The sequence below is a fragment of the Vulpes lagopus genome, chromosome 8, assembly GCF_018345385.1.
Source record: "Vulpes lagopus strain Blue_001 chromosome 8, ASM1834538v1, whole genome shotgun sequence".
In the NCBI taxonomy this organism is placed as follows: Eukaryota; Metazoa; Chordata; class Mammalia; order Carnivora; family Canidae; genus Vulpes; species Vulpes lagopus.
The window spans coordinates 44602727-44614159 of NC_054831.1; the positions used below are offsets into that span (position 1 = coordinate 44602727).

The window sequence follows — 11433 nt, forward strand, 5'->3', positions numbered from 1 at the left end:
TTTGGTGAAACGTTACACATTATTTGGGATTGTAAATTAGTGCAGCCTTCTTCGGAAGTAATTTGCCAGTATTTGATAAAGTTTAAATTGGACTATGGTTTGGCAATAATACTTCCAATCTATTGAGAGCCTGCCTCAGTAAACACTAGACATGTGTGCTAAGATGAACATGGAAGCACACTGATTGTATTTTTTTGTATTACAAAAAAGTGGGGAAAAAATGCTTGCTCTTCACTGGGTATTATATACAACTGATCAATCACTAAACTTTACTTCTGAAACTAATAATAATAATAAAAAAAAGCTTTCCCTTAAATAAGAGATTAGGTTTTTTAAAGATTTTTTTTTTTTACTTAAAGGAATATAGGGGCACCAGGGTGGCTGAGTCAGTTAAGTGTCTACCTTTGGCTCAGGTCATGATCTTGGGGTCCTGAGATCCAGCCCCACATCAGGCTCCCTGCTCAGTGGGGAGTCTGCTTCTCCTTCCGCCTCTGCCCTTCACCCCACTTGTGCTCACTCTCTCTCAATTAAATAAATAAAATCCTTTAAAAAATAAAGGAATATTAGACACCCTTAAAGCTAGATTTACCAATATTCACACTTCCACATTTCAAAAACAGTAGGTTGAGCACAAAAAGTAAATTGAAGAAAAATATGTAAAATACATCATTTATGTAAATTTAAAAAACATGCAGAATCATACATATATATATCCACTTATGAATAAGAACCCATGGTAAAGGTCCTAAAAATCACATGGGAATGACCCATGCCAACTGAATTTCGGAGGTACCCTCTGGCAAAGGGAGGGATGAAGGTGGAGCTTTATTATATCCTCTAAGCCTCATTTCTTCAAAAACAAACACATGAACAAGCAAGGTCTGTTTCCAGCAACAATACTACCTAAACATCTTGGTTATCGTACAAGGTCAGATTATTTGTTGTACTTCCGATTGCTTCACTGTTAAAAATTACTTGTTTGATTTTGCTTTTTAAAAAAAAAGAGATGGGGATCAAAGAATCATTTACACTCGGGTACACAGCGCCTCAGTCACGGAAGTCAGTTCTCAGCCTCGAGCTCAGAGCTGAAATGACTGTTTGGCGGGGCACCTGGCCAAGCCTGGCCACTGGCTGGCAATGGGAGCCAAGCCACTTGGCCTTCAGCTTGCAACAGTGACTGACCAGGGGCCCCCTCGGCCACTAGGAGTCATCCTAAGGGCTTACCCCATGAGGCCCTCATTGGGGCTTTGGTGGCGTGGAAAACCCAGGGGTTCTGTTTGCCTTTTGTTCTCTTTTTCTTTGTCTTCTCGGCAGGCAGGTCAAGGTAAGTGTGGGAAGGAAGGGGAGCAGCGTGTCCTTCACGCGGCCTTTCGGGAGTGCACCTGCTGCAGGGCACCTCGGAGCCCCCTGCGTTTGCTCCGGGCAGCCGGGGCTTGGTCCAGCTCCTCTCTCGGGAGCACTGGGCGGCCTGCTCTAGTGTGGATGAAAGGACACAGGGGTCTCGGAAAGATTCGTGGCCAGAAACCGAGGCACACAGGAAGTTGTAAGAGAAAAAGCATTGTGCGTGGGCTTCACCCACTGAACTTTTGCGGGTGAGCTTTTGGTGGAACAGCATCCTTCTAAATGCTTGAGGGGACGGCTTTGTGACCTGCCGGAGGGATGCTGCTTCTAAATATAATTGACATGGCTTTCCTGCCCTCCATTCGGGGTATCCACTTTCCACCGCATAATCTTCCCATTGTCCACACTGATTTCTGTTTGGTTTGGCAGGGCTGGCTGCTGGCGGCCTTGCTCCGCGCAGCGTTCTCCATACTCCCCGTGCAGGGATTACTGAAATAACAACCAGCTTTCCCTCACTCTTGGAACAGGAGCCAAGTGCGACACAAATTGTGAAATTTGTTTCTGGTTACCAGGAAAACGTAAAGAAATCCCAATGAAGCAAAAAGGTCGACAAAATTCTTTCCAACATTTGAACAAAAAAGGCATTTTTCGGGTCTTAGATTTATGGAAATCAATTCTCCAGCTCCCAGACAGACTTTCAAACCTCCTATTCTTTGCACTACGTTATTTAAACACCCTGTAAATACCCTTAGTGGCTCTAATAGTAGCTCCGTATTGTGCAAGACAGCCATGGTCTGAAGACTTTCTTGAATTTGAAAGACAGAAGTTCCGTTTCTGGCACATAAACTTGAATTACGGCTGTGGTAAGACTACCAATGAGGCCCAGATTTTGACAGCTAGGCAAGCAGGTCATTTATTTGGAAAGACTTTGAATCCCTTCCTAGAGTAAAATGCAGTCCTTTATACCCAGCAGGCTTAGAATAAAAGCTTCTTCACTGACTTGATCAGTGTCCTGAATTTTAGGGTATAGAAAGGTATTTCTGATAACTTGAAAATGGAGGAAAGATGGAAAAACTGAGCCTGGAAAGAAAGCCACCTGGTGGTTCCTGCCATGATATTTCCTAACTTATGTATTGAGTGAAGGTTTACATTGTTTATTGAAAATATTACCTCCTTGTGATGACACTCCAAGTCTGAGAAGTAAACACAAAAGGAATGAAGAGAACATGGGTATCTGAAGCCTCCTGGATGAAACTTATAAAACCCATGGACATCCATCAACCAATCATGTAAGTAAATATTATGCACCAGACCCTGTACTAGGTCCTCAGGGGATAAATATGACTAAGACACATTTATTCCCTTTAAAGAGCTTGGGGAAAGCAGAAGGTGGGAAGGTGGGAAGAGAGAATTAGTGATGATCTAATTGTGTATGTGCTTCAACAGCAGTGGTTTTAACCAGGACTGGGAACCTCCACACTCCCCCATTGACCATACATCTGCTCTGCTCTGGCTCTGTCAATGACTTCTGGACTACTGGGCTCTGGCACTTTTCTCCACCATGACAAGTAAGGAAACTCCTACTTCCCCAAACCAATCTTTTTGAAGGAACATTAACATGGAACTATTGGGCTCTTAATGGCATAGTTCTTTTCACTTTTAATAGCCCTCCCCATCTAGGGTGCCCTACCAGGGCCTCCCCTACTTGGTTTTCCTGTGGCAGAAAATTGCAAAAGTAAAGACACAAACAAAAAAGATAGTATGTGCAAATTCACTGTGTCAATAATATCTTCCTATGTGTATTCTTGTTCAGTGTGTAACCTGATTGTCCAGTTATGCTGATCCAACACTATAAGACTGGAAAGGAGCTGAGTCATAGGAAAGCCAAGCACAGCTTCACCCTAAAACATCTACTCCCTGCATCATCCAAGCATTGCTGCAGAGACTGGACCATTCATCAAGACTTCTCCACAGAGTGTTACTTTAGGGATCCTATTTTCTTTTCCTTCTGTCTAGCCCGCCTTTTGGAAATATACCATACACCCTGGCCATCAGACAAACCTGTATCTGCCTTAATGCAACTGTATCATTCAAATTCTGCCCCAAAGAGTTCCTGGGCTGGGAGCTCCCAAATTTGGGGGCTGAACTTTTGAAAGCACATGAAACACCCATAACAGTCCTCACTTCAGAGGTTCACCTGGACCTCCCCACAAATAATCTGTTATTCAAATAAAGCAGTTAATAAACAACCTAAAACTTTTCTTCAGGCATTTTTCCCCTCTAGATCAGAAATAACTCTTCTGAGCAACTTGAAAATTCAAGTTGAGGTACCAAGTATGAGTCTGAATGGGTCCTTTCTCTTTTTTTCAGAATTGCATTGAAGAGAATGGACTCTCCTAGATACTGGCATGCATTGGGGCTGGAGGTTAGGTGCAGAGATGAATGGAAATGGTCCCTGCCCTCATGTAGCAGATAGGAATAAGCATACTTCACATTTCTAGCTTCCAAATTATTTGCACTTATATCAACACCCATAATAGCTTTGAGAGGTAGATAGGTATCTATTCTGTAGGCAAAGAGGATGAGGGCAGAGTTGTGGGCACAAAGGAAGAGGGAGATGATGTCCTGAGGATGAGGTGAGGTGGGCAATGAGGAAGCCTAGGGGACCATAAGTGGGCTTTCAATTGGCAAGTCTGAATGGAAAGAATCAGTGTGAGGAATGGCCAGAGCACAGCCAGGTAGGAGAAGGGAGAACTTCAGGCTGTGTTGGGAACTAGTCAAGTGTGGCTGGTGTGAAGGGTATGCAGAGTACAGAGACTCGGAAGGAAGAGTAAGGTAAGGTCTCAGTCCAGGCTGATGAGTGTGAGTGCAGTAGGCATGGGGAGACAACTGGGATGGGACACTCGGATCTGGGCTTGGGAGGGGTGAAGTTACTTTAACAGCAGGGTGACAAAGGAATTAGCAGAAGGGAGAGGAAAGGAGACAGAGACATTTCCAGTTACTATCCAGGCCAAAGTAAGAGGGGGAGATCTTAATAGAGTAGTGACAGTGGGTCCAGAAAGCTAGGAGAAGTGTGAATGACAAGAAATGCACCTTATATCTACTTTTAAAGGTTCAGAAGAGGACTTCTAAATATTCGTAAATATATCCATTAAGCAGTCACATTCATTTGCACTAGTAGGATCCTATTTGTCAGAATCTCATTTGTGGGAACCAGTTACATTTCTAAAAAATGAAGCAGATTGAAGCAGAGACACTCTGGCAAAAGAGAGGTGCTTGGGTGCCTGGAGCTGTGGCTTTCCTGGGTGCACTCAGGCTTAGCTTGAAAAAAATCTCAGGTGATATTCAATATCTCCTAAATGCACTTTGTCTCTGTGGAAACACCATCTCTGTTTATGTTTTGTTTTATTTTGTTATAATATCGAACCTAGGAATGCCTGGGTGGGTGATTCAGTTGGTTAAGCGTCTGCCTTCAGCTCAGGTCATGATCCTGGAGTCCTGGGATCAAGCCCCACATCAGGCTCCCTACTTAGCAGGGAGACTGCTTCTCCCTTTTCCTCTTCCCCTAACCCCTGCTCATGTTCTTTCTCTCACTTGCCAACTCTCTCTCTCTCTCTCTCAAATAAATAAATAAAATCTTTTAAAAATAATATTAATATTGAACCTAGATTCTTTTGTCCTGTCTGTGACTGACCCTAGCCAAATATTGCTCTGTAAAAATTTAGGAATCAGGACTCAGGAAGATGTCTGGTCTCACTGAGACAGATTGGCCTTATGTGCATTTTTGGCCAGCCAGCTGGTCACACTTTTACATGTTGGGAATGCAGCAATGACCAACAGAGTCCGTATTTGAGCTCGAGGACCTTATAAACTAATGGAGAGATATGCAACAAATACATGTGAGCAAATGACACCATTAGATATAATCAAGTGGTACTAAAAAAATAAAATAGGGTAATTTGATTGAAAGGAAAGGAGGTAGGGCAATCTGAGGAGGTGTTATTTGAACTGTGGCCTGAAAGACAAGAAGTAAGTCCCACATAGACGTGGAAGGTGGAAATTTTAAATAGCAGGACCCCCAAATACCAAGCCCATGAACCTGGAATCATTCAGTGTGTTGGAGGGTCAAAGTCAAGGCACTTGTGGCTGGGGAATGGTGAGTGAGTGGGAAAAGTAAAGTAGATGGGGTTCTCCTTTGGCAAGGGGAGATCTATAGGGCCTTATGGTTGGGGGGGGCAATGAACGTGATTTCATTCTGAATAGTTTTGGAAGCTGTCAGGGGAGTGGAATGATCTGGTTTGCACTGTTACAAGGCTTGCCCAGGCTGCTGTGGGGAAAATGGACTTTAAAGAAGCAAGAGTGGAAGAGAGAGAGATCAAACAGGCAAGAGAGGATGCTCATGGGCTACAGCTGACTCAATCAGAGAGTAGGCTTTAAATGAGTTAGAGAGATAGTTTGGAGGTAGAGTCAAGGAACTTACTGGTAGATTTGAGTGGGATGTTACAGAGCAAGAGTAATCCACAGGAACCCCTATATTTTGGTCTTGAACTATTTGGTGGACAGAGTGCCATTTACAGAGGATGAAAAGGCCCTAGATAGGAGTTGGCTTGGCCTAAAGCCTGGGTTGGGAGGATGGATAGACTCTTAAGTAGCAGAGATTTAAGAAGAGATGCAGAGTAGACAGCTGGAAGCTGACGTTCAGAGTAAAATTGGGCAGGAGATACTGATTTTTAAATTTATTTATTTATTAAAGATTTTATTTATTTATTCATGAGAGACACACACAGAGAGAGGCAGATACAGGCAGAGGGAGAAGCTGGCTCTATGAAGGGAGCCTGATGTGGAACTCGATCCTGGGTCTCCAGGATCAGGCCTTGGGCTCAAGGCAGCGCTAAACTGCTGAGCCACCCAGGCTGCCCTGATTTTTAAATTTAAAAGAGCAATCAATAGTATCTTTGAGTGCTTACTATGTACTCGACACCACTGGAAGAAAAATATTTCCCATTGTCAGAAAAGTGATTCTCCCTGAGAACTCCTTGAATAGTACAGAGCTAAGGCTTTGCCTTTGGGCAGGATTGTGAGATGGAACACCCACCTGTTTCTGAGAAGAGACTTTCCAGGGTAAGCATCTGGCATCCTCTGCAGAATGCCAGATCTTTGGCACAAGTTTGTCTTTAAAACAACAACACAATTAAGCTTCTGTGAAGCATGGTGCAGTATAAATCCACCATGTTAGAGATATTGTCTTGACATCTAGGTATTGTTCCAAGAGCATCACACTGCATCCAAACAAAGGCCTTTCATTGTGGCTTGTGTTTAACCTCAGATGAAAATAGCTATGTGGGAAAACAAATTTCTCATGGGTTGTAAATACTACTCAGACTAATTAATACTTACTGTGTATCTATAAGATCTTCAAATATTAAATTTCTTTGAAACAACTCTTGATGCTGCCAGTTCTTAAATGAATCAGCTTAATGTTGACAATGTAGTACTGCCATTATTTATGTTGTTTATGTTGTGTTGTATTATTTAACATTTTCCAATTCTTCTGAGACAGATATGCCAAGCATATTAAAGACACATTTCTAACTAGAATTAGAGAAAGAAAGAAAGAAAGAAAGAAAGAAAGAAAGAAAGAAAGAAAGAAAGAAAGAACCTAAGGTGAAATCTATAGGGATAGGCAGTATGCTGGTAGTTTTAGTGGTTAGCAACAAAAGGATATTAGACAATTAAAATTTTCTGCTTTCACACACGCGCACACACACACACACACACACACACACACACACAATCTAATCATTCCTGGGCTGCCTTTCTCAGAAATCTAGACTAGGAGAGTTTTGAGAATTGTTCTTTTATCTATCAGTCCATCCATTCATTAATTCGCCACAAAGGGAGTGATGGGGAATACTTTCAGTGATACACTTTTCAAGGAAAAGATATGGTATTTACCCATAAATTAGTTCATGCTTAGGTAATTAATAAGCAATTTCCTGGATATTAACAAGTAATAAAATATGTAACTACATGAATAACTGAATTGTGATGATTTTACACAGGGAAAAGTACAAAGTACAATGAGAGTACGTAACAAAGCACCACACCTGGGTGGGACAAAGGGTGGGTGGGGAAAGGTTTTTTGAGGAAATGACATTTCATTTGAGACCTGAATGACAAGTAAAAGTGAACCATGAAAAGGAGCACTGGGTAAGGAATGAGAGGAAGTAGCCCCAAATGAACTGTGGACCTCAATGTACAAACAGGATACATCCATTAAATAGTGTCATATGACCTGAACTTACCAGTACAATTAGTATAGTTTCAAATGGAACTACAGACACAGAGTCTTTTTGTTCTTTGTTTACTCTGCTGTATTCCTGGCTTTTTGTTTTGTTTGTTTTGCTTTTGTTTTTCAATTTAGACCACCTGGGGTAGGCTCCTAGCTCCATAACCTAGTTGTGCAATCTTGGGTTGATACAATAGCACCATAACAGTTGCAAAGATTCAATGAGATGATAGTACCTAGCAGAGTAACCAGTGCATATTGGGTGTTCAGTAGCTTTGGTTTTCTACTCTTTGCACATAAGCAATCAGTGTACAAGCAAGGCTTGTAAACTACATAGCAAACAGATGACATCAGAGAATACTTAGTAGATGAAGAGGCATTTTACTTAGCCTTGAATTGATGAAAGGTTTTTTAAAAGTGTCAGTGATGCAGGAAACTGGAAAGAAGGGAGGTATGGAGAGCCATTATATTATGATGAAAAGTTCAGGAACAGGATGGTATGGCCATGGAAAATTCCAGTTACCGCAATGCAAGATAAATGGAGGGTTGATTGAGGAATGAAGCTGCATAAGTATGTTGGAGTCAGATTATTTTCAACTCTGAATGATAAGCTAAGGAATGTTTATTTTATCTTACAAGCAATAGGGAGTCATTTAAGGTTTTGAATAAGAATAGAGAATTGAATTAGACAACGTAATGGTAAGGGAATGGGTAAGGGAAGAGAGCATATAGAAGCATTGAAAATATTTAGCAGACTTTATCTAGGCATGATTTACGACGAGTATAGCAAGAAGGAACAGGTGGGAAGGGATTATAAACCAAGAACTGACTTTGTCTGGTAATGGGGGTTATATGAGAGCTGAGAGGAAAGAATTATCTATAAATCTAAGAATGGATAGAACCTAAGTGGAACAGTTAACACCAGTGGGGATGTCAGCAAGAGCCACTGTTTTCTGGGTCTCCCCTTTCCAGACGCCCCAGAAAGAGCTGAAGTAGGCGTTAGCTTTAGAAATCCTATCCTAAATAGTTATGGAATGTCAGGGGAGGGGGTATGCTCATAGTCTGCTAAAATAAAGAGCTAGAATTTGGCTAATCTGTTTGGGCTATTTAAAAGGATGAGCTTGGCAATAATCCACATAAGGTTAATGGTTAAAACTGTAGAAATCCATGAGATCAGAGCCTTGGACCCTAACATTGAGAAGATAGGAGTCAGAAAAGGAGGCAACTATAAAATGGACATGTAATCTGGGATTTAGGAGACCATCTAAAAACTGCACTATTATGAAACAACAAGGATTTTTTTTAAAGATTTATTTACTTATTTTAGAGAGGGAGAAAGAGAGAACACAAGTGGGAGGGGCAGAGGGAGAAGGAGAGAGAGAATCCCAAGCAGACTCCCCACTGAGCATGGAGCCCACCACCAGGTTCCATCTCACGACCCTGAGATCCTGACCCAAGCTGAGACCAAGAGTCTGATGCTTAATGGACTAAGGCACTCAGGCACCCGTACGAGGGCTTTTAAAGAGTTGAGGTGGCATGATGAAATGTGTTGTTTTGAGAAGGTCAAATGCTTCATGGAAATCAAGAGAAGTGAGAGATTAATGAAGAGCCAGGAAATAAGGAAAACAAAATATAAAAGTATTGGTGCCTTCCAAAAGAATAGGATCAGTGGGAGTTAGAATAAGTGGTTAGGCATTAAACAAATGTATATGCATATGTACACACATGTACACACACATACACACACACATACATTGGCCCTGGAAAGATACACACACAGACAAACGGTTGCCTCTAAGAAGGGGAACTGAATATCAATGGGACAAGAATGCGAGTAAGGCTTACTCTTTTTTATACTCTTGTGTGTTTTTGGATTTTGTACAAAGTACATATAGATTAATTCTACTAAACATAAATAAAACTATACTTTCAAAAATTGGTTGATGGTGAGGAAGATGAGGTGAGTGCTGACTCTGCTTTCAAAAAGCTTGACTACTAAACCAAAAATAGTGAGATGATATGTTTGCTAATTTTTATTTATAGACAAAGAAGAAGCATCTGATAGAGGAAGTGGCACATATGAGCCAAAACGGATGATAGCAGAAGAAGCAATACTCTGACAAAGCAGGTCATGCTGTGTTTAAAATCACCAGTGGAATAATTAAAACTCCAAAAGAAGCATCTCTTCCTCAGAGATGAGCAAGAAGGAAAGATAGGTGAGCAAAGATAAAGAGATCCTTTGCAGTGAAGGATTGTCAAGGGACATTTCTGACACATGATAAAGCTAAGTCAGTGGGTCACAACCTACTAGGCCATTGTCACCTCTGTAGAGGAGGAGATCATTCATCCATGAAACTGAGATGTTGTGCTGAGGCAGAAGAAAAAGCATAAATATTTATTGAAGCCTTGTATCAGTTTCTTATTGTTGCATAAGTCACCACAAATTTAGCAGCTTATTATGGTGTCCGTTCATTATCTCACTGTTCTGTAGGTCAAAAGTCCAGATAGGCTCAACTAGGCTCTCAGCTTAAGGCCAAATCAAAGTGTCAGCCAGGTTGGGCTCTTACCTTGAGGTGCTGGAAAATATCTGCTTCTAAGTTTGTTTGGTTATTGGAAGCATTCAGTTCCTTGTGGTAGTAAGACTGAGATACCCATTCCCTTGCTGGCTGCTGTAGAGGCCTCTCTCTGATCTTTATATGTGCTCCTCTCCATCTTCAAAGTCAGCAGTGGCTCATCAAATCCTTCTTGCACTTGGAATCTCTCTGACCCCTCCTCTGCTGCCAGCCAGAGAAAATTCTCTGCTCTGAAAGGTCTCAATTGATTAGGTAACTGATTTGCAACCTTGATTACATCTGCAAAATCCCTTTGCCATGTTGTATAACATAATCACAGGAGTAATGCCAAGGTGTGGAGATCATGGAAGCCATCTTAGAGTTCTGCTTATCATCAGAAAAATTTCTTAAGTGCTTACAGAGAACCAAGCACTATGTTAGGTTCTGGGCATTAATTTGAAGAAACCCCATGTGACTCTGGCTCTTACAGAGTTCATCTTCTTGGAAAACAGATAAGACAATAAATATGTAAAAATAAGGTAATTCAGAGATATGTTCTCTTAAGAAAATCAAGCATGGTGTTAGAAACTGGCGGGTGTGCATGCTTCTATTTTAGAACAAGGAAGGCCTCTCTAAAATGGCATTTGAGTTGACTTTTGAATGATATAAAGAACATTGTTCATGGGAAGAGCAAGGAGACAGTTTCCAGGGAGATGGAACTGCAACATTTCTAAGGAAGAAGGTTGGCATATGTAATGAGGAACAGAAAAATGATTGGTGTAGCTGGACTGAACATTCCAGTTGTAAGTCAAAATAACAAGATATTCTAAAATGGTCCTCTCCCAGAAGCACTGACCATCCATTGACAGAGTTTACACTTGCTTAACTTCACTTTATTATTTAGCATATTTCTGTAAAAGTAAGACTGATCACCTTAAAAATATATCAATTAACTCTAACAACACATATTTATTGAGCAATCTGTATATGCCAGTCACTAGTCTAGTTGCAGGAATAAATCAGTGAACAAAACCAACAAATGTCATTTTGACAGTTATGTTGTTCCACTTATATTGTAGTTGGAGTGATACAAGAAACAAAACAAACATTGGACTGCAGTGCAGGGAGACAGAGCCCAAGCAGACCATGGTGATTTTGTTCAGTTGTAAAGACTAATACAAATCTGCAGGACAGCTGAAGCATTTGGGACTTTCAGGGCAGGATCCTAGAAAGGGGAGATCTCAGGACAGC

General features: G+C 41.3%; 1 long non-coding RNA gene across 1 annotated transcript; it reads left to right on the plus strand.

Moving 5' to 3' along the window:
- Positions 1-545: 545 nt before the first annotated feature.
- LOC121497178 lies at positions 546-4836 on the plus strand. Its single transcript, XR_005989429.1, has 4 exons — positions 546-1324; positions 1771-2630; positions 2788-2909; positions 3155-4836. It is a non-coding gene; the product is annotated as an uncharacterized LOC121497178 (long non-coding RNA).
- The last annotated feature ends 6597 nt before the right edge of the window (positions 4837-11433 follow it).